Source organism: Dioscorea cayenensis, chromosome 13 (assembly GCF_009730915.1).
Source record: "Dioscorea cayenensis subsp. rotundata cultivar TDr96_F1 chromosome 13, TDr96_F1_v2_PseudoChromosome.rev07_lg8_w22 25.fasta, whole genome shotgun sequence".
In the NCBI taxonomy this organism is placed as follows: Eukaryota; Viridiplantae; Streptophyta; class Magnoliopsida; order Dioscoreales; family Dioscoreaceae; genus Dioscorea; species Dioscorea cayenensis.
This window is the reverse complement of record NC_052483.1, coordinates 3378377-3403734: the sequence shown is the minus strand read 5'-3', so window position 1 is coordinate 3403734 and position 25358 is coordinate 3378377.

Below are 25358 nucleotides of genomic sequence, written 5' to 3'. Positions count from 1 at the left end.
GGGAGAGTTTGATAAGTGCCTGTGTATAAGTATTACTAAGTATACTTTTTTATACTGAGCATAGTTTTTATTAGGTTTTATGGCTCATTTGTGTGTATTTGTGTTCTTTTGTGCATTTAGGATTGTGAAGACAAGTTTGGAAGAAACGAAGCAAAAAATAGATCATGGACGAAAAAACTATAGCAGTTTACTGTAGCAAGTCATTGTAACAAATTTCTGTTGCAGTTACTGTTCATAGTGCACAGAAAATGAGAAGCATGGAAATTCACAAGCCCATGTGGAATTTCCACATGGGCGTGTGAAATCCCAATTCCAACCCTTTTAGATACTACTTCGCTAGTTTGTTTTGTAAATCTTTTGGCTATCTTTTCGAGAGAACGCGGCTAGGGTTTGGAGACACTTTTGTTGGGATTTTGGAGTATTTCTATGGCATTCAACATTGATTTCTTTTGAATGAGAGTTATTGGAGGTGCTACAGTATTCCGACGAGGTGTGCCCTAGGCTCGACGAAGGAATCTTTGAAGAAGAAGAAGTGTCTTCTCAAGACCATCACCACGAAAAACAAGGGGGTTATCCTTATGGAGTTTTTATATTCACTTTTGATTTCATCTTTGATTTTGTATCACTCCACGAAGACCTAACCCCTAGTAGGTACTTGGACATGTAAACCCTAAGATGATTTTGTTTCATTGACTTCCATTATGCTTCTTTAATTGATTTTTTAATAGAGTTTCAATCTTGTGTGCTTGTTGTTGTGATTTTCCCTTAGAGTGACACTAGGGTTAAGAATCCATCTAGGTAACCTTGTAAATGCGTGACACTTCATTAGGTTAGACTTGGCAAGATTGAAGAGGGTTGAGAGGATGAGTCGAGAGATAGCAGAATGTGCCATTTCCCTTCTGACATGATTTATCCTACCTCCATGTTCCAAGAGTTCTTTGCAGTCATGATAGAGTGAAGTACTAAAAGACCTACTCCACTGGGGCTTAGTTGTGTGAGCAACAAAGTGAAGTCTTGAGAAATCCTTAGTGCTGGGCTAAATTGTGATTAGGGGTCTTTTGCCTGGAACAAAGGGTTAGATCTAAATTAGGAAATAAGGTGTTAAGAGCATCCTTTTCCATCGGTGCATAGTGTACAGGGCTAGTCACGGTTGACCTTAGGTTTGGGATCGTGTGTCTCTGGTTCTCCATGACTCATCAAACTTCAATTAGGAGCCAAGTTTTGCACTTAAAATAATAGTCCTAAGGTGAGCATTGTCCGGGTACCCCATTTTATATTTGTTACTTTCTCCAATTACTCTTGTTGCTCTCTTTTCTTTATCATTAATTATTTGAATCACAACCATCAATAGATTTCACTTTAGCTTAATAGCAATACTATGTGTTTCAAGACATCTATTCCCTATGGATTTTACTACCCACCCGTTGGGTACTTTATTACTTCGACAATGCATGCACTTGCGGTACACACACACAAAGGGGTGTGTCAAGTAGTTACTCACTAAATAAAAAAAGTTGGAAGAGTTGTCGACAGTAACACTTACTAAAGAATGTTCACCCATTCTCACCAACTAACTTTCGAAGAATGAAAATTATCCAAGGGGCTTTATAGTTTCTTTCCCCATTGGGGAGTAGCTGATGAAAAGGCCTTGGCTGATTTTAGGGCAAGTTTCAATTTATGCCTTATAAATTTTTCCAAAAGCTTGTTTTTGATGAACTAAAACCGACCATGATGACTCTACAATTGGCCGATAAGTCCTTCTGCCATTCAAGAAGTATCATTGAGTATGTACTAATGAAAGTGATTGAGTTCATCTTCTAGTTAGACTTTGTGATTCTAGGCCTTGATGACAAAGTAGAGGCACCTTTGGTCCTTAAGCGACTATTTTTAGCAACAACATAAGCATTAATTGATGTCAAGGATGCAATAATGGTCTTAAGGGTTGGCAAAGTGAAGCGGCATTCAAGCATCAAGATTTCATGTGACAATCAATTCATTTTGGTGATTCATGTTATTATGTTGATATTATTTGATGCTCAATCTTGTAAATTTCATGTGTAGGGTCATTTTATAGGTCATGTAACAAAAGAAAGCAATTTGAGCACTTTTCAAGCTACTTGAAGAAGGAAGAAAGGTGAATGAACTAAACACACCCATGAAATGTGCACGTGTACTGTACCGTGGGCTATTCTTCCAATAGAACATGGGTGTGTTTCCATTCAATGGGTGCATGTTTCCAAGCCATGTTTATGCTCAAAGATGTTGTTTCAAAAATCTAAATGACCTAACAGCCAACAAAACACCCCTCATGTTCGTGGCCATGTTTAGTAGTTTAAACACTATAAATAAATTCTAAAGAGGAAAGATGGGAAATTTATAGTGACTTTTGTGTTGGAAGATAGCTTCTTAGACAAAGAATTGAAGATCTTTCATCATCTTAAGCTTTAACAAGGAAGATCATCTTTAATTCTAGAAGGAGGTGCAGATTGTAAAGCCTATCCCTCAGGACCGATAGGTGACAACCTCCACGACAATCCAAGGAAGGATACACATAGCATAACTCTCGAGTCATTGCAAGGCTTACAAATTCCTAGATTTACAAAATACTATACACAAATTACAAGTAAAAATCATACCAAGCATTGAACACTGACACGTCCGTATATGCGTGTAAACCACAAGTGCATGGGTGTCGAAGTAATAATACCCCGGTGAGAAGGTAGTCAAATCCACAGGGAATAGTGCTTAGAACCACCAAGATTGCTATTTAACTGGAATGAAAATATGTTTAAAGTGATGTGAAAACAAACTCAATGCAAATGAAAATAAGAAAAGATAAAGGAGGTGCAAGTAAAAGATATGGGAGGTAATCGACGATAAATGGGGTACTCGGATATTGTTCCGCCTAGGACAATCGTTTCAAGTGGAAAACCCCCTATTATGCTTTCTAACTAATGCATTAATGAGTAGTGGAGATCCTTTAATACATGATCCCAAATCTAAGGTCAACCATGCCTAACTCTATATATGTCCCGGAGAAGAAATTGAATAACCTCTCAACCTCGCACTCACATAAAATTGCAATGAGTTCTAGGGATTCCAAGTGATAAACCCTATTCCTATATATAGACCTAACCCTTTGGTCCAGCTGGAAGGTCCCTAACCACAATTAAGCCCTAGGTGCTAAAATCACTTCAACACTTCACTCCGTTGCACTCGCAACTAAGCCCCAGCGGAAGGTCATCCCTTAGCCGATTCACTCTACTATGGCCGCAAAGAACTCTTGGAACGTGGAGGTAGGATAGATCACATCGGAGGGGAAAGAGGACGTTCCGCTATCTCTCGACTCACCTTCTCAACCCTCTCTAATCTAGCTTTGTCTAACTCTCGTGGTGTGCCACTCACTCACAAGAGTTACCAACAAGAACTATCAACCCTAGTGTCACTCTAAGGGAGTATTCAAACAATCAAACCTACAAGATTGGAACTCATAATAAACATCAACTAATTGAAAGCATAATAAAGAGATTCAATGAAACGAATACATCCTAGGGTTCACAAATACCCAAGTATCCACTAGGGGTTTAGCTCTCCATGGAGAAAAATACAATAGATAATGAAATCAAAAGTAAAGAGATGCAATCCATGAATGAAAACCCCCTTGTGTTCATGTCAAAGGTCTTGTGGATCGGCCACGTCTTCTTCAAAGGTCCTCTCGTCAAACCTAGGGCACACCTTGCCGGATCGGTGCCGACTATAGCTTCCCCAATAGCTCTCTTCTGAAGGAAATGTTGTATCGAAGGTCGTTAAATCTCTCCAAAGCCTTGCCAAAGCCTCTCCAAACCCTAGCCACCGGTGCCTCCAAAGATGGGGAAAGGTAGAAAAAAGATAGGGGAAAAGATGGACAAATCGGGATTGAATCGTGGCTTTTAAAGGGTTGGAATCGGTCATCCACACGGGCTTGTGGATGTTCCACACGGCCCTGTGGAATTTCCAAACGGCCGTGTGGAATTTTCACATGCCCGTGTGAATTCTCTGGAATTCTGATTTTCGGCCGGCTATGAACAATAACTACTACAATAAATTGCTACATTGTTTTCGATAAAGTAATATGCTACAGTACTACCCACCAAAAACACTCCCAAATCCACTTTTCATGGAGTCAACATAAGCGGGCACACGTTTATGCCGTAGATCACGTCGCTTTTTCAACAAACGGTTTCATTGGTGAAGATCTTGCTATCATTGCACAAGTTGGGATATGCATATGTGACCACCTTCGTGCCCCTCCAACTCATTATAATGGGTTGAATACATGGAGGTTGGCACACATTCACGTATCTTAGAGCCCCACTTGTGTTGTTGCTTCTAAGATTCCACCAAATAGTGCGTACACGATCTACTTTTGGCTTTTTTTCTTAAAACATAGCTTCGCAACCCTACATGCGCAAAAATGAACACAAATACACATGTATTAGTGCTTAAACTTGATTAAAAGTAATACTCATTGTAAGGAAAGAACACTTCACATTTTTATCACACAAGCACTTATGAAACACACTAATTGCACAGGGGAAGTAAGAACTTTATAAAGCATATAGATGAAGTTCAAAGAGACATACAAATCACAAATACAACTAAGGTTTCCAAAAAGGACAAGTGTGCAAGGAATACATATTCATAGAGTTAAGGACACTAGTGGATCCATATTCCTTATACAATGTAACCATGCTAAAAAAATACGCAAAGACTCACGGTGAAGAAGGATGGAACAAGTAGTTGCTAAGCACTTTAGCTCACCTCAACGCCACTAAACACTATTGCCTAGAAAGAGAGAAGAGGAGTGAGTAACTATAATCACTCAGTGAGTGGATTGGTATAATCCAAAGAGGATAAGAAACCACATCATTAAATCCAATAGATAAGCTTTACAAGAAATACATATAGTATGAAATCATTCATAAATCTATTTATAGATTATAGAGTAAGAAAAATACCCATTTTGGCCTTCCAAAACTGAATTGAAATTCCAAGATTTCACAACAAATGCTTTTGTCATGATATAGTTTTCTAAAATGAACTTATAATCAAAATCCGTTACAAACTCATCGATAAACCATCTTTCCAAGAAGGATGTTTAAGGACATAAAGAAGGTCCACAATATAATGATCCAATTCAAGAAATCATTGTTTTGTAAAAACTAAAATTTAACACCATTTTCAAACAAAATAGCCTAAAAAGAGTTCTCCAACTTTACCCATGGCCATGACTAAGTCCAGACCCATCAAGGTCTTCATACCTTCACGTTGACCCACCGAGACTCCTTGCAGTGACCCCGGGTTCTCGGTGTATTACCCCAGGAACTATACACCACCTCTATAGGCCAGATTATGGAGAGTCTCTCCAACTATAGTAGGTTGGGCTAAAGCCTCTAGTCATCTTCAAAACATGTCAAGAACATCAAGACCATAGCCTAATACTTTTGTGTATATGTTCAAGGCTTTTAATTGTCCAAATAATGCAAATCATGCTCCAAGCATATCATAATATTCACACACAAGATAAATATCAGTATTTCATGAATGAAAATACTTTTGTGTATATGTTTAAGACCTTTCATAGCCGATTGGGTACATTTTACTACTTGTATGATCAAATCATATCAAGAACATCAAGACCATAGCCCAATACTTTTGTGTTTATGTTCAAGGCCTTTAAATGTCTAAATAATGCAAATCATGCTCCAAGCATATCATAATATTCACATAAAAGATAAACATCGGTATTTCATGAATGAAAATCCTTTTGTGTATATGTTTAAGACCTTTTCATAGCCAATTCAGTACATTTTACTACTTGTATGATCAAAACATGTCAAGAACATTAAGACCATAGCCCAATACTTTTGTGTATATGTTAAAGGCTTTTAAATGTCCGAATAATGCAAATCATGCTCCAAGCATATCATAATATTCGCATACAAGATAAACATCGGTATTTCATGAATGAAAATCCATTTGTATATATGTTTAAGCCCTTTTTCATAACTGATTGGGTATACTTTACTACTTGTAAGATTTGTGCACTTGAATCAAACAATAGATTTCATATCCAGTTTTTGAGAAAAAAAAAAAACCTTAGTTGCCATTGTGTTACTTTCCTTTGTCCCACTTGACTCCATGAAAAAGTTGGGTGGTTCCTCCACCCGGTGTTGTAAGTATTGTTATAAGGGTTATTTTGGTACCAGTTGTTGCTAACAAAATCCATGTATTCAGAAGTACTGCCACTCAAATCAAGAGGGGGGTCACTTGGTCCAGCTTGCAATCTCCATGACTCACAACTCATCACTGGGGCTTGGGAAGGCATCTGCATTATATCCAACCTCTTGTTTATTGTTTTAACTTGTGCCACCAATATTGTTAACACATCTATCTCATAAATACCGGCCACCTTAGTAGGTTTGTTCCTCTCAGAACTTCATTGGTATCCGTTGGTGGCCATCTCATCAATCAAACTTTGTGCTGCCTTAGATTGCTTACTACACAAATATCCCCCAACTGGCTCATCTAGCATCTATTTGGTTGCCACATTCAGACGGTTGTAGAAGATTTGGATTTGCATTCAATCCATAGTTTCATGTAGCAGGAACTTCCTCAACATGTCTTTGTATCTCTCCCTTGTATCATAGAGAGTTTCTGACTCCAATTTTCTGTAGGAAAGAGATGTCACTTCTTAGTTTGGTGATCTTGGCCGAAGAAAAATATCATTTGAGGAACTTCTCTACCAACTATACCCATGTAGTCGTAGATCCCTATGGAAAGGAACTATGCCACTGTTTGGCCCTTTCTCGCACCAAAATTGGGAACAATCACAGGTGAACCGCATCTCAAACACATTGTTCGCTTGAATGTATCGCATATCTCTAGAACGTTCGTCAAAGTGGGCATAAGGGTCTACATCTTGAAAACCCATTAAATTAGCAAATTTGCTATACGAGCTAAATAAATTGGGTTTCAACTTGAAGTTATTCTCCGACACAAGAGGGCAAACAATACTAGAACGAGCTCCTTCCAAAGTCGATCTTGCATAATCTGAAATATTTCTTTGGTTTTGATCCATTGGTGCTTCCACCGGTTAAATGAACTATCCTCAATCTCTTATATAGAGTCCATTCAATGTCTGGATCGGGATTGACTAACGGAGAAAAACTTCCACGGGTCATGGAAAGTCAGCTAGACAAAATTAAACAAAGTTAGAAAACAGAACAAAAATAAAAGAATAAGATATAGACAAAGCAAAAATGGCTACATCACTAAATTCCTAATGTTCCTAAAAGTTGCAAGTCCCTGGCAACGGCACCAAAAATTTGGTATGTAAGTGCACAGATCATATAAGCAAGCAAGTGTACCTTGTTGGATCTGGTAGTCGAATCCATAGGAATTGGGAAGCTTCTAGTACTAATTGATCCTGTATTATCTAACCGAATTGAAAGATTGGGAGAAAAGTGTAGATCTAAGAATCTAGAAAGAGGTAAAAGAATGAAATGAGGGTAGAAAATAAGTAGGGAATTGAATTGGATGAGAGACACTAGAGTGAAGAAGTACCTGGACTACTTCCCTAGAGGAATGTGTATTGACTCCTACAATGACTATTAGGTACATCTTCTTGGACCCAAGGGTAACCCTAATTATGAATGCTTGACACCATACGCAATATCTCTAGGGATGCACTCTATCCTAATCCTTTATGTGTGCCCTAACAAGCAATGATTAAAACTATGGCAATTTATGCACAATGAAATTACAAAACATGATAAAATATAGAAGAATCCAAGAAAACTCCATAGCCCAAATAAAGGAGTAGATCAAATACACAACATCTTAAAGTTCAACGATCTGAGCCACTAGAGAATGGTTTAGCCCCTCATGGGTTCACACAACATATAAAAGATAGAGAAAACAACCAAGTAAGAATCTATAGAACTCCCTTTTGCTTTTCTAATCTTCCCAATCTAGCTCCAAGAACCTTCCTACTAGACTTAGCTTGGCACTAATCGGTGCTCTAACATCTTAACTCTTTTCCTTTTTTGAGTGATGGTGAAGTTCATCCAACAACTATAATCCAAAATCTAGAAGCAGTCCTCCTGAAACCTTAACTTGAGGGATTATAAAGGCAGTTCTTGACACAAACACGGCCATGCTTAGGTTATGCTTTTGCCCATGGACTTTACAAGTTGGTCTAAGGTTTGCCATCAACTCTGAAATCTTCCAAATAGTAATCTACACAGGCATAACTATGCCCTTGTTTGGGCTATACTTTCCATCTACACAGCCATGCTTGGAGCTCTATGTCTATGCTTCTCTTCTTAAAATAAAATCTTCAAGTCCTAAGATCTACACAAGGCTAGGCAAGGCTTCAACACACTCGTGCTTCTCTTAAAGAGGTTTAGATGAGTTTTTTTTTATGTTGAATTTACTCTAATTCTTGTTCTTTTGCCCTAAGACCTATTTACCTGTACATATAAGCACATATTCCAAATATAGCATCGATATATATGAATTGAATGCTAAAAGACAAGCTAAATACATAAAGAAGGTATGTAAAATGTCTATATGAAATGCATTCATCAAGCGCTACTCTGCCACCAACTCCTTGCCCTTGGTCGAAGGCTTACAACCGAAGATCAAACCACACAAAGCAAAGAACTCAACAAAAAGAAAAGATTGAAAATAAGATGAAATGCATGGATGCAACTATAACCCTAAAATGCAATGCAAATCTAATAAAGGCTTGGGTAGGGTTCAATCTCGAGTCCAATTGGTCCCTGTGAATTCCCTGGGGTGGAACTCCATTCAAGGCTAAGAAAACAATGGAAGTAAAGTGAATATCTTGGTGCTATAGTAATGCTATAGTGCACCCGATTTCAAGTATTAAGATGTTTCAAGATTTCATCAAGATTGGAGAGGAAGCAAAATGGAAAGCATTCCATCAACATTCTTCTCATCATACAAGAAAGTATAGAAAGAGTTAAGACTCAAGAACTGTTATCTACAACAGACCCTAGATCCATCATCTAGGAGGAAACCATGGAGGAATGGAGATACGAAGAGACAAAAATATCATACCTTAATGGACTTCAAGAAGAAGAAGTTGGGGGGAGGGGGTGGGGAAATGATCCTTCAACTAGCAAGTAAAATAAGGTGGAGATGATGTGGAAAGGCTCTCATCCAAAAAGAAGAAGGATGAATGAGAAAGAATGATGAAATGGAAAATAAAAAGGGGTAAAAGACCAACATACCCTCGCCTCCATCTCCTATAAAAGCCTTACATGGGCATGTATCACATCTACACAGCCGTGTGTCACCCGGTATAGTTTACTGGTGATTGCTATTGTTTCATATTACAGTACTTCTTCTGTAGCACCCTATTCTAAGTTTCTAAAGCATTACACGAGCAAGGGACACGGCATATAGTTTTCAGGCCATGTATTATGTAGAAAAAATGCAGAAATAACCATTCTACAATTGTGAACTCCATAGAACAAATAAAACACTACTAAGCACACACAAAATAGAAGACAATACCAAAGAAAAGCTCTTAGCATCACAAAGATTAAGAGAAGAATTAGAAGAAGATCAAGTTTCAAGGGGATTATAATGTCTCATCAACTCTTTTTTAGAATTTTGAGGGACATCTTTATGGATATCATGTTTTTCTTCCACATTGATTGTATTCTACATGATACTTGTATTCAAGAGTGGCTAGACACCTTATTGGTGCTTGGATTTGATGAATCTTGGTTGATATATAATTTACTAACTTCTTTTCTATTGGCCTAATTCATTTGGATATTGAGATTTAATTGTGGCATTGCTATATCTGAAAATTTAAATAGCGAGGGCCCAAATTTGTAAGCATAGGTTTAGTTAGAGATTGCCTGAGCCTATTATCAATTAAAAACTTAGTAAGAGCCCGAGTGTACTAATGATCTTACATGATTTAAAGAATATAAATTCATCTCTTATAACTAGGATGATAGGAACTTTCAAGACTAGGGTGTCCTAGTATCAAAGATTACAAAATTGAAAGCATTCATAGAGGGACTATGCGAAATAGCTGTCCTACCATGTTTTGGAGTTAGTCACTTAGAGATAAGCGCTAGCTTATGTAAGGAACCCCCACGGTTCAATAATATTAATGAGGTATGTTCATTAAACCCATAAAAATAAAAGTCTTTGCTCTAAACAACCAAGGTAAATCAAGTCCATGCACCATTCTCATAATCTTGATCTTTACATAATATATTTTGTGCTTCTATGAAGCATTTTCCTAAACTTAGTTGGTTTTCTTGTTTAAAATTTGATTCACATTTTGTTCAGCTAAATAATAGCACAAAAGTTAATATTTCATATTTAGTTTCTTCAAGGGTTAGACCTTGCCTCATGCACACTTTTACTACTTGAAACGACATGTGCACTTGCATGTCTTAGGCTCACTTGTGAACCTCATCAAGTTTTTGACACTGTTTCCAAGGAAATTGATATTAGGAACACTTAATTCCTATTACTCTAGCATTTATTTTTTGTTTTCTTTTATTAGATTTGGTGGTGTTTTTGATTAAGATTGGTTCTTTTTTTCTTTTGCATGGTAACTTTGCATGTAAAGGGGAAATAATTTGGAATTTATCCGAAAATATCCAAAAATTGAAAGGACTTTACTAAGAAATTTGAGGTAATGAGAGAGAGAGACAGAGAGATGAGATAGAGAAAGAGATAGACAGAGGGACAAAGATATATAGGCAGAGAGAGAGAGAGAGAGAAGTAAAAACATATTGAAAGTGATATTTTTGCTGAAGGATTATTGAAAATGGCATAAAATCAGAGAACTATGCTTGATTATGGAAACCGTCTTTAATTGGAACCAAATCAAGTGTAATTAGGTATATAGTAACAGTAAACAATTTTGGTATTAAAGCCGGACATAATTCATATGTTCTAGAACATGGCTCAATTTGGATGAATGCAAGATGAAGATCCAAATGTGTATATAGCGAATTTTTAAAAAATCCAGAATACATTCAAGATAAATGGAGTTTCACACGATGCAATGAAGTTGAGACTTTTTCATTCTCATTCAAAGGGAGTGTAAAATAATTCTTAGGGTATTTACCCTAAAATTCAATCACTACTTGGGATGAAATGGTTGAAAATTTCTTGTTAAAGTGCTTTTCAACCGCTAATGACAACTAAATTTGAGGAATGAGAATTCATCCTTTATTTAAATGGATTCACAGAGTCTTTATGAGATGTGGGAACTATTCAAAGAATTGTTAAGAAGGTGTCCACACCAAGAGATCACCATTTGGATGAAAGTTCAAACATTTTATAATGGATAGAATCAATCATCTAGACAAATGATCGATGGGGTCATGGGAGGGACTATGAGTAACAAGACTCTGGGGCAAGCGATTAGTTCATTTGGATCCATGTCTATGAATATCTACTAATTGAATCCAACTGAACAAAGTTAAGTAGAACAGTCAACATCTATAATGTTGTTTGACACACCCTTGCATGTGTGTACCGCAAGTGCACGGGTTGTCAAAGTAATAAAGTACCCTAGTGAGTGGGTAGTTGTATCTACAAGGAATAGTTGTTAGGAAGAAAATAGTGATGCTATTTAGCTAAAGAGCGAACTAATTTGTGAGTGAGTGAACAATATCAATGCAAATAAAAGTAAAGAAAAAAAAGGAAAGTGCAATAGGGATAAGGAAAGGCAATCGATAAGAAAATGGGGTACCTGGACATTGCTCATCCTAGGACTATTGTTTCAAGTTGAAGACTACTAATTATGCCTCCTAATTATAGTTTAACGAGTCGTGGAAATTCAAAAACACACAGTCCCAAACCTAACATCAACCATGACTAACCCTTACACTATGCCCCGACGGAAAGGGATATTCTCGACTACTCACACTGTGCGGGGTTGTAGGAAGCTCTAGGGACTCCAAGTGATAAACCCTATTCCCTAGTAGAGATCTAACCCTTTGGTCCAGGCAAAAGACCCCTAGTCACAATTAAGCCTAACACTAAGGATTACCTCAACACTTCACTCTGTTGCTTGCACAACTAAGCCCCAGTGGAGTTTGTCTCTTAGCACTTCACTCTATTATGACCGCAAAGAATTATTGGAATACGGAGATAGGATAAATCACGTCTGAAGGGAAAGGGGACATTCCACTACCTCTCGACTCACCCTATCGACCCTCTCCAACCTTGCTTTGTCCAACCCTAATGGAGTGTCACTCATTCACAAGGATTACCAAGATAGATTCTCAACCCTAGTGTTATTCTAAGGGAAAATTGATTGATCGCCCGCAAGTGTACGGGATCGCCAAGTAATACCCTGTGAGTGACACAGGGGTCGTAGTATTCCACGGGGCCAAGGAAGTATTATTACTCACCCTTCATCTATTATCTAGCCTACAATTCTTGGTATGAAGAACAAATGAAATAAAATAAAATAAACTAACTAATCTATGGACGGGTAACTAGCACACAAATGTAAATAAACAAGGGAGTATCAAGCATGAGAAGGTAGTGTTTGGACAAGGAATCCACCTAGGGTTGTCATTAAGTCCCAAGCTAGGATGAGTTAAAGTTGCATTGATGATAATTGAGACCTAGAGATCTCATGAGTAGATTAGCCCCAATCTCTCGGTGACTAACCCCTGATCCCATACGAATGTCAATCGGAATTTCTTCCGGATTAACAAACCTATGATCGCATTAAGTTCTAGGAAATCTCTAATAGGAGTAAACCTACTATCCTTCGGCTTAAACCTAGCAATGGAGGGCTACCAACACCCGATTTCTCGGCGTGTAGGTACAAGTATCCCCTTTCAATCTCTCCTAGATCTAGTATACGTGAGTAGGTCACATCTACGCATATAACTTATAGTAGAATTACGGATCTCTATATACATGTAATTCTAGACATGAAAGCAAGAAAGATTAAATCTCAAACAACCATCAAACTCAATTAAGAATAACATTCCAAGTTCATACACAAGATTAGCCCTAGGGTTCATCCAAATCCAAACACAACAATAAGTTAATCCCTCATGACAAGGGATACTTATACAACGATACAAGGAAAAAGAAAGACAATAAAGAAGCAAGAAAAACTCCCTCTACGATCTTGATCTCCTTGAATTGATGAAGCTTCGAATGGTGATGCAATGGTGGTCTAGATCTTTAATCCAACTCCTTCTCCCATGCTCCTCTCCCTCTTGGTGATGATGTGTATGCTCGTTTCCCACAAGGATCGTCGCCGGAAGATGGCCGGAAGGTCTCAAGAGTGTGTGGTGGTGGCGGCCCAAGAGGCCAAGAAGAAGTCTCCTAAAAGTCCTCACCAATCCCCTAATATACCCGAATCATTTCCTCCAAATTGACCTCAATGAGGACCTCATTGAGCTCCGCATTGACACTGTTCGGGGTAAGAGGACTCCTCAAATGCACTCCAAATAGTATCCATACTGGCTCAATGAGCACCTCATTGAGCCAGTATGAATTCAATCAATCAACTTTCTTTGTGCTACAGTGATCATCCCGGGCTCTATACCGGGCAGCATTGAGGCCGTATGCCATGATTTGATTTCTGCCTTGAAAACTCCCCAGGTGCTACAGTGGAAGCTACAGTGATTTTACTATAGTGCTGGTGCTGCAGTACCACAGCTACAGTACTCCAGCTACAGGGAATACACTACAGTACTGCGACCCGGTTTTCTTCTCTTTTTTGCCCAAATTATATCTTCGTGCCCTCCATGGCGTTCCCGTGCCCTACAAAGCAAATAATACACGATTAAGCACAAAACGGGCATCAATTCTAGTAAAAATACATGCTAGAAGCGACAAATACATATACAGAAATATGTACATTTAGACACTTATCAAAAATCAATACAACAAGCATTCAAGGATAAAACTCAATTAAAACATCAATTAAAAAAACAAAATCATCCTAAGGTTTACAAGTCCAAGCACTTAGTAGGGATTTAGCTCTCTATGGAGCAATACACAATCAACAATAAAAGTGAAAGTAAAAGCATACTATCCATAGATAAAACCGCCTTGTAATCCATATCGATGGTCTTGTGGAGCCGCCTCATCTTCTCCAATGTTTCCCTTGTCAAGTCTAGAGCACACCTCACCAAATCGATACTGACGAAGGCTCCCCCAATAGCTCTATTCCAAAGGAACGCTATGTCAAAGGCCGTAGAATGGCTCCAAAAACATAGGCAAAGCCTCCCCAAACCCTAGTCGCGAGCGCCTCCCAAGATGGGCAAAAGATGGGAAAAAGATTTTTCAACAACTCTCAAAACGAGGTATTTATAGGGGCTGGAATCGAGCATCCACATGGGTGTGTGAAAATTCCACACGCCGGTGTGAATTTCTAGGTCTTCATTTCCTGTGCGCTATGAACAGTAGTTGCTACAACGTTTGCCAACAGTGAACTACTACAGTAGTTCACTAAAATACTTCCTAATCTAATCTTTTCATTAAGGCCATATGAATGGGCACACATCCATGTGATAGATTATGTCTCATCTTCCAGGAAACCATATTGACAAAGCTCTTGATAATGTTGCACAAAGTCAGAATATGTGAGTGTGACTACCTTTGTGCCATTCTACTTTTGTATTCATTTGAGCACAATAGATGTTGGTACACACCCACATGTCTTTGAGCATAACTTGCATCTTCACGTTTGTTCAATCTAAGAAACTTCATCAAGAATCATATCCACGATCTACTTTTGCTTCCTTTCTTCCGAAATTATCTCCACAACCCTAAATGCATAAAAGAACACAAATACACACAAATAAGTGATAAAATCTAATAAAAGTGATACTCAATGTAAGAAAAGAATACTTCGTATTACTTATACATAATCACTTATCATTGATCTAGTTATTGTTTTAGCTACTCAAGTTAAGGCAATCCATATGAAATTGGGTGGATTTACATTATTGAATCAAGATTTGTACATGTCTTGCGAAACTTGTCGACAAGGTCATTATATGTAAGGATGTCAAAACAATTTTGAATCCTCTAAACAAATGTAACAAGTGGACTATTTGGTAAATATAAATCATCCATAAAATAATCTATTTCAGCAACACTTACAATACGGGTTAGGGGAATCATCCAAACTTTGGATGGAGAAATCAAAGGCAATAAAAGTGGAACTTTCAAACTAGGCTTAAACTGCCTCAAGAAAATAAATCAAATTTAGAAGAGTTGATGTCGAAATTTGTTCAAGCTACAGAAGTCAAGTTTCGGAATTACGAAACAATGTGAAGAAATCAACAACAATCAATATAAAACATGGAAAATTAGGTTAGACATATTGCAGATATTATTTCAAAGAGATCACAAGGTAGTTTACCAAGTAATACTAAAGCAAATCTGAAGGGGCAAGAGAAGGTAATGACTCTTCAAAGTGGTAAGGAGGCGGAGAAGGATAAAGCTCATATTGGAAAAAAACAATGATGAGGAAGTGATTGAAGAAATAGAAGTTGTACAACTATTGATTTGAAAGTGTAAACCTTCTTTACCTTATCTAGTAAAAGTGAGGAAGGATGTGGATAAACAATTTAAGAAGTTCCTTGACCTTTTCAAGCAAATACACATTAACATTAGATTTGTGGAGCCGTTATCTCAAATACCCAAGTATGCAAAATTTCTGAACAAACTTTTGTCAAACATGAGGAGGATGTAGGAGATTTCTACATCTACTATAGATGAGGAATGCTATAACCTAGCCTTCTAGCCCAAATTGCAACATTTTCCTCTAGTACTGTAGCTCTTTATAACATGTAGCTATGGTACTATAGCAGCCTAGAATTCCTTTAAAACCTTAGCATTTCCTCTTCTTGTTCCTTTTCATCTATGGACTGTAAACCCTAGCCATTTCTTTCCCCATCTCCTGCCCTTTGATGGTTACAAGTGAATCTTATTTTTTTCATTAAATATATGATTCATTTCTTGATCTTAACCGAACAAAAACTTAGCATTTTTGGTCTCCATGTTTTCTCTCTTATTTCCATTAGATCTATCGAAGTAATCAAGTAGAGAAGAAGCAAGTTGAGTGGGCTAATCATTCCTTCTTGACCTTTTCTAATTCTTATACAATGAATTTGTTAGATTTGCTGTTGACTTTATTTGGTTATGTGGTGTTTGTGAGCTTGCTAAGTAAGTTATCATAATATGTGTATTTTGAAGGGTTATACTACTCTATTTGCTTATTTGTACTCAAACATCAAAGTTTTATATGTATGTTGGGTAATCAACATCTTATTCACTCAAAACCTACTTTGGTTTGCAAAAGTCAACTAAGTGTTTGTTTTTAGTGGTTTATGAAAATTAAAGACCTTTGGGAGGGAGATTTATTTATTTTGATTTATGCATGAAAAGTATATGGATCTTATGTAGTAAATAGGGTGATTAGTTGATTAGGGTTGATGAAAAAGGCTTAGAGAATTGTGCATGTAACTGGGTTATATATATGTGTTTTGCTAGAATTCATGTGTGGGGATTTGTTGATTCATGCCAGGTGTTTGCTAAAATGCATTTGAATATTTAATGTGAGAAATGATCACATGATTGTGAGAAATGATGGTAGAAATGATGTTGTTAATGAGTGGAGGTGTGCTTAGAGGAACTAGAATGGTTGTGTAAATTATAGAAGAAGGTGATGGAAATGTTGATGTTGAAGATAACAAGGACATTGAAAATACTAAGGATGATTGGGGTAATGGTAAGGTAAGCCTGAAATATTGGGATGTTTGAGCATGGGTGCCTCACAATTGTTGGCAAACATGACATGTAGGGGAGTTGTTTAAGTTTATGATCATAGTATGGAGTTTGGAAAGGAAATTTATGGATGTATTTGTGATTTTATAAACTAGCTAATAAGAGTAGAAGAAGGAAATGTGTGTGCTAGCATTGGGGAAAGTATGATTTTAGAGTAAATTAATGGGTTATCGAGGGTTATAGGTCCATAAGGGTTCATGGCTAAATCTAGTAGAGTGAGCAAAGAAAGTTGGTTAAGTTACAAGTATTGAGGAAAACTAATGTTGTTGGGATGTATATCAGTGTGGATTCCATGATTTTAAAGAAGTTTTATAGAACTTTTGTTCATATGCCTTGGTTAAATCCTCCATAGAAGGGTTTGAGGTCATTTATGGGTGCATATGGTGAAATTGGCAATTAATACGGCTAGTTCTGTGTGTGTAAAGGCCGCATGGTTCCACTTAGGAGACATAATGGCAGTTTATAGCCACATGGTTCAACCTAGGAGGCTAGGAACCATGCGGTCAGCTTGCCAGTACACATAGTCCTCATAGGGTTGGCTGGGAACTGTCCGGGAATCATACAGCCTCATAGTACTGCAGCACTAGTTGGATTTCTTCAACTTTTGTTCTGGAGTTAAATTTCAAATTGGTCTAACTTCTATAGTGTTAGGGTGAGTTAGTATTGGGTTTTGTTATATGAATCTATGGATTTAAAGCTAGGGAAAGTTAAATTATGGATTATAGAGGATGCTATGGATTATTTATACTCAAAGGTGAATTTATTGTGTTGCCAAGAAGTTTGCTTGTTTATTGATAAACGATGTCATAGATCATGATGAGAAAAGATATTTATAAAATTTATTTAGGTGATTATGGATGATTGTGTTTATGAGAGATCTTGGGGTTAGTTAAGTTTTAATGTGCATTCAAGTTTAGTCGTGATGACACGCATTTAGAAATTTAATAGTGATGGATGATCATGTTGGGATTAGTTAGAAGTAGAATGTGAGGATGAAGGTTTGTTAGAGTGGCCTAAGTTCAAGCTTGCTTATGTTACTCTGGTTATAATCTTTTCAAATATGTGAGATGACAATGTTTCCATATTAATTTAAGTAATAAGTCTATGAGTAACTGAATAGCCTTAAAGAAAGAGTATAATTAGGATATAGTATTTAAATCATAGCTTGTGTGTCAGTGTCTATGGTCTTGGTGTTGATGTTAAATGTGGGTTGTTTATTGTGATTGGAGTTTGATAGAAGACCTTTGATGTTTTAGCTTGAATCTGCTTATATTGTTATAGAAGGATGGATCTAATCCCATTGGTCATTTTGTTTTATATAACATATGTATTATGTTCTTACAAACTATTCAGATATTACTTTGTTCATTTATATACTAAATGATTCATGGCATGTTTTAATCTTGTTCAAACACTTGAAGCATTATTTATGGCCCAAATGGGATGTTATTGGGTTTATACTATGAAAGTCTTTTGTTTCTCCCATAATCGATATATATAGGTATATTTCAAAAAAGTTTTCAAAGTATTGAACTGTGTAATTTGATTTAGGAGTTGGCCTGGGGTTTATTGAAATGTCTAAAGGAATTATATCCACATCCTTGGTCATGTGTGAGATTGTGAAAGTATTCATTCAAATGAATAAGTGTACTTTTTATGCTATGCAAGGTCATTGGAAATTTATTTTATGTTATCTTCTTGAATGTAGGCTATGACCCAACAACTGCAATGGTGGCCTCCACAGCCCAGTCTATAAAGAGGCGATGTGGATGACTAGTTGATTGTTTCCCCTTTAGAAGGCACGTAGAGAACCTGAGTGGATAGTGTGAGGTTCCCCCACTAGTTTCTGAGACACCGTGGCAATTCCTAAACTTGTTTGCAGCCATGACTAAGTTTGGGGATGATTTTGTTGACTAGCCCAAAGATTAACTTTTATACACAAGCTCTGAACTCTATTTTCTATATATGTATACAATTTTGAGCTTTGAATCTCTCGATGGGGATTTATATCATGTTTTAGTTTGGAATAGTTTCACCAAACTTGTATTTCTCTATGAGGATATCGAGAGTCATTTATAAAGCTTTGCAATGGAAGCTTATGTTTATATATTTTTGTATGTACACAAATCATATCATGCTCAGATGTTTATTCACAATGTTTCATAGATGCATATCGTGGTTCATGCTCATCTTTGAAAATGTATAATTGATTCTCTTCCATCTTAAAAGCATTTAAGATTTTTTTTCCCCACTTATTTTCATCCACTCACTGTATAACGAAGTTACTCAACCTCTCTTCTTCTATCTCTCCTGGTGATGTATTCTAAGGTTGTTGCACTTAAGATGGTGATGTTCAACTAGTACTATAATGGATCCACTAGGGCTATCATTTTCTTAAAGGTTTTTTAAAAAGTATTCTGACAGCGCCCCTTGTGTGTGACCCGCAAGTACACAAGTTTGTCGAAGTAATAAATCCCAGGTGAGTGGATATCGTATCCACAGGAAGTAGGGAAAAAAAATACCAGGATTGCTATCTAACTAAGCGAAGACGGAATAATGATTTTGTTGATAAAATGCAATGAAAGCAAGAATAAAAGAAACAAGAATAAGAGAAGCACAAATAGATAAGAGGTAAGGCAATCGATAGAAGTGGGGTACTCGGATATTGTTCCACCTAGGGACAATTGTTTCAAGTGCAAAATCAACTATTATATCTCCTAATTGATGCTTAATGAGTTATAGAAATCCTTAAACACACGGTCCCAAACCTAAGGTCAACTGTGACTAACTCTATACTATGTCCCGGGGGAGAAATTGATCAATCTCAACACCTCACACTTTGTAGAGTTACAAGGCACTCTAGGAATTCCAAGTGATAAACCCTATTCCAATGTATAGATCTAACCCTTTGGTCCAGGCAAAAGAACCCTAGTCACAATTAAGCCCTAGGTGCTAAAGTTACTTCAACGCTTAACTCCGTTGACTTTGTAACTAAGCCCCAGCGGAGGTCATACCTTAGCACATTCACTCTACTATGACCGCAAAGAATTCTTTGAAATGTGGAGGTAGGATAAATCACATCGGAGGGGAAAGGGGACGCTCCGCTAACTCTCGACTCATCCTCTCGACCCTCTCCAATCTTGCAATGTCTAATTTGATAAGTGCTTGTGTGATAAGAATTGAGAAAGTGTTCTTTCCTTATGATGAGCATTACTTTTATCAGGTTTAAGCGCTAATACATGTTTATTTGTGTTCTTTTGCGCATGTAGGGTTGCAAAGCTAAATATAGAGAAAAGAAGCCAATGTAGATCGTGAATGCACTATTTGATGAAATCTTGGGAAGAAACAAACACGAAGACACAAGTTGGGCTCAAGATACGAGAATGTGTGCCAACCTCCAGGTATTCAAGTGAGTACAATGATGTGGAGGCGCATAGAGGCAGTCACATTCGAGTATCCCGATTTGTGCATTGATAGCAAGATCTTCACCAATGAGGTTGTTTATTGAAGAAGCGATGCGATCTACGGTGTAAACGTGTGCCTGTTTATGTTACCTCGATGAAGAACATGGATTTAGGAGTGTTTCTAGCCGGTACTGTAGCATGTCAATGTAGCAATCTAATGTAGTAGTACTGCTCATGGCCGGCTGAAAATGAGATTTCCAGAGAATCCACACGGGCATGTGGAAATTCTCCACGCCCGTGTGGATGCCCGATTCCAGCCCTTTTAAAGCCGCGATTCAGCCCAATTTCAGCATCTTCTTTTCCATCTTTTCTCCAACTTTTGAGAGGCTTGTGGCTAGGGTTTAGAGGGGTATTGGCAAGCCTTTTGGGGAGGTTCTGCAGCTTTAACACCGTGCTCTGCGTGGAAGAAGGTTATTAAGGGAGCTTTCATCGGCATCGATCCAGCGAGGTGTGCCCTAGGGCGGACAAGGGAACCCTTAGAGAAGATGAGGCTACTCCACAACACCATCGACACGAATACTGAGGGGGTTTCTCTATGGGTTACTTGTTTTAACATTCAATTTCATTGTTGATTATAACTAACTCAATAGACAGCTAAACCCCTAGTGGGTACTTGGATTTGTGAACCCTAGGATGTATTTGTTTCATTAATCTTCTATTATATTTTCCTTAACTAATGTGTTTAATTAAGTTTCAATCATGAATGCTTATTCATGATTTCTCTCTTAGAGTGACACTAGGGTTGAGAGTCTATATTGGAAACCTTTGTGATTGAGTGACACACCATGAGGGTTAGACATTGCAAGATTGGAGAGGGTCAAGAGGGTGAGTCGAGAGGTAGCAGAGCATCCCCTTCCTCTCTGATGTGATTTATCCTACCTCCACGTTCCATGAGTTCTTTGCGGTCATAGTAGAGTTAATGTTCTAAGGGATGATCTCCGCTGAGGGCTTAGTTACACAGGAAACGGTGTGAAGCGTTGAAGTAACTTTAGCACCTAGGGCTTAATTGTGACTAGGGGTCTTTCGAATGGACCAAAGGGTTAGATCTATACATTGGAATAGGGTATATCACTTTGAAATCCCTAGAGTGTCTTGCAACTCTACACTGTGTGAGGTATTGAGATTGATTAATTTCTCCTCCAGGATATAGTGCAGAGTTAGTCACGGTTGACCTTAGGTTTGAGACCATGTGTTTAAGGATTTTCACCACTCATTAAGCGTCAATTAGGAGATATAATAGTTAATTTTGCACGTGAAGCAATTATCCTAGGTGGAACAATATCCGAGTACCCCACTTTTATTTGTGTCTCACTCTTTCTTGTTTCTTGTATTCTTGCTTTAATTACATTTTACCAACAAAATCATTATTCTGTATTCTCTTGGTTAAGTAGAAACTTAAGTATTTTTATTCCCTACTCCCAGTGGATACAATACACCACTCACTTGGGAATTTATGACTTCAACAAACCCGTGCACTTGCGGGTCACATGCAAGGGGCGTTGTCACTAACCCTCATACTACACAGTGTAAGGTGTTGAGATTGATTGATTTTTTCACCGGGACATAGTGTAGAGTTAGTCATGGTTGACCTTAGGGGGAAAAATATCCGAGTACCCCACTTCTACCGATATAATAGTTGATTAGAAGATATAATAGTTGACCTTAGTGTAGAGTTAGTCACGGTTAACTTAAGCATCAATTAGGAGATATAATAATTAATTTTTCACTTTAAGCAATTGTCCTAGGTGGAACAATGACAAACACCTCTTGCGTATGTCCCGCAAGTGCACGGGTTTGTCGAAATAATAATTCCCGGATGAGTGGGTATCATATCCACAGGGAGTAGGAAATAAAAACACTTAAATTGTTTCTTAACTAAGCGTAAAGTGAATAATAGTTGTGTGATAAGATATAACGTAACAAAAGTAAAAGATACACGGAAGAGAGCACACGTAAAGGGGAGGAAAGGCAATCGATAAAAATCGGGGTACCCGAATATTGTTCCGCCTAGGACAATTGTTTCAAGTGCAAAACCCTCTATTATGCTTTCTAACTAATGCATTAACGAGTCATGGAGATCCTTCAATACATGGTCCCAAATCTAAGGTCAACCATGCCTAACTCTATACATGTCTCGGAGGAGAAATTGAACAATCTCTCAACCTCGCACTCACATAGAATCGCAATGAGTTCTAGGGATTCCAAGTGATAAATCCTCTTCCTAAATGTAGACGTAACCCTTTGGTCCAGGTGGAGGGTCCCTAGTCACAATTAAGAACTAGGTGCTAAAATTACTTCAACGCTTCACTTCGTTGCCTCTGCAACTAAGCCCTAATAGAAGGTCATCCCTTAGCCCATTCACTCTACTATGACCACAAAGAACTCGAGAAAATAAAGGTAGGATAAATCACATCGGAGGGGAAAGTGGATGCTCCGCTACCTCTCGACTCACCCTCTCAACCCTCTCCAATCTAGCTTTGTCTAACTCTCGTGGTGTGTCACTCACTCATAAGTGTTACCAAGGTGAACTCTCAACCCTAGTGTGACTCTAAGGGAGCATTCAATCAATCAAGAATTCAAGATTGGAACTCCAATAAAACATCAATTAATGAAAGCATAATAACAAGGTTTAATGAAACAAATAAATCCTAGGATTCACAAATCCAAGTACCCACTAGGGAGTTCAACTCTCCATGGAGCTAGTTACAATCAATAAAATCGAATGTAAAAACAAGTAATCCATAGAAAACCCCCTCGGTAGTCATGAAGATGGTCTTATGGAGAAGCCTCTACTCGTCCAAGGGCCCCTTTGTCCTGCCTAGGATACGGCTTGCAGGATCGGTGCTGATGAAAGCTCTCCAACTAATCTTCTTCTAAACGGAGCCTGATGTCAGAGCCTTAGAACCTCTCCTAATCCCTAGCCAATATCTCTCCAAACCCTAGCCGCCATCCTATCTTATGTTGGGAAAAAGATGGAGCAAAAAATGTTGAAATCGGGTCTGAAATTGGCCTTAAATAGGGCTGGAACCATTATCCAGACGCCCCTGTGGATTCACCACACTGCCCTTGGAATTTCCAGACGGGCGTGGATCATTTCCACACGCCGATGTGGATTCTCTAAAATTCACTTTTATCGGCCAGCTGTGCACAGTATCTACTACAATGAATTGCTACAGTGTTTACTACAGTGCCCTGCTATAGTACCAACCTGAAACACTCCCGAATCCATGTTTTCATCTAGGTAACATAAACGGGCACACATTTACGTCGTAGGTCACTTTGCTTCTTCAACAACGGCTTCATCGTTGAAGATCATGCTATTAATGCACAAGCCGGGATACTCAAATGTGACTGCCTTTGTGCCCCTCCAAATCATTGTGCTAACTTGAATACAATGAGGTTGGCACACATTCTCAAATCTTGAGCTCAACTTATGTCTTTCATTTGATCCTTCTCAAGATTTCCTCCAAAATGTCCATTCATGATCTACATTGGCTTCTTTCTCTAACATTCATCTTCACAACCCTATATGCATGAAAGTAACATAAATGCACACATATTAGCGCTAAAACCTGATAAAAGTAATGCTCATCATAAGGAAAGAACACTTCACATTCCTATCACACAAGCACTTATCTAAACTCCCCCACACTTAAAGCTCTTGCTTGCCCTCAAGCAAAAATTAAAACATTAAGCATAGATGAAGAAGTACCTTCTTCATCTTTCGGAATACCTTCTTCATGATCCCCAGAGTAGATGATACTTCTTCCGTTGAACCAAGCATCATTATTTCCTCGTTGTCCACCTCTTGGTCGAACAAACCCTCGTACAGGTCCGGATTGAACATTTTCTACATATATTCATCAACAATCTCATCAGTAGTATCAAGAAAGTAAAGAGTATCATCATAGTCAAGAGAATGTTGTATGGCTTCCGCGAGGCGGTATGTGATCTTATCATATCCAACCCTCAGTGTCAACTCCCCACCGTCTATGCCGATCAATACCTTGGAAGTGCATAAGAATGGCCTCCCAAGTATCATAGGTACATCCACATCCTCATCGACGTCCAACACTATAAAGTCTATAGGAAAAATGTACTTGTCCACCTTGACAAGCACATCATCAATGATGCCCCTCGGATGTCTCACCATTCGATCTGCTAGTTGAAACATCATCCAAGTGGGCCTAGGCTCTCCTAAGCCTAGCTTCTGAGAGAAAGAATATGACATGACGTTGATACTGGCCCCTGAGTCTCCCAATTTCATTTCTTCACCCAAATTGCCAATGTTGCATGGTATGATGAAGCTTCTCGGGTCTTTCTTCTTGTTCGGCATATTCTTTTGCAAAACTGCTGAACAAGAGGCATCTAAGATCACTGAAGCACTCTCCTCCAACTTTCTCTTGTTGGTCAACAAGTCCTTCAGGAATTTTGCATACTTAGGTATTTGGGACAATGCCTCAACAAATAGAATATTTATATGGAGTTTCTTAAACAAACTCAGGAACTTCTTGTACTGTTCATACCCTTTGGTCATTCTTCAATCTAGAGGGATAAGGGATTCTTGGCTTGAAAGGTAGGGGTGCCACCTTCTTCTCTTTGCTTACTCCCTCCTCAACCTCTATGACCTCGAGTGGGTCTACATTGGGCTTTCTCACTCACAAGCCTACCCTCAACCTCACGACCACTTCTCAAAGTGATCGCCTTCACATGCTCTCTAGGATTGGTCTCGATATTACTCAGCAAACTTCCTTGTGGTCTCTCCGATAGAGACTTTGCAATTTGCCCCACTTTTTTCTTAAGATTGTGCAAAAAAGCGGTGTGGTTGTGAAGTGCAGCCTCGACTGATTGAAACCTTATATCTGATGATTGCACAAATCTAGTCAAGGCCTTCTATAAATCGGTCATCCAAGTTTCCAAGCCTGAAACTCAGGTCTCCATGTTTGGGCCTTGTTGTTGTTGGAAACCCGGTGATGCCTTGGCCTTTTGTGGTCCTTGGTTCCTCCACGAGAAATT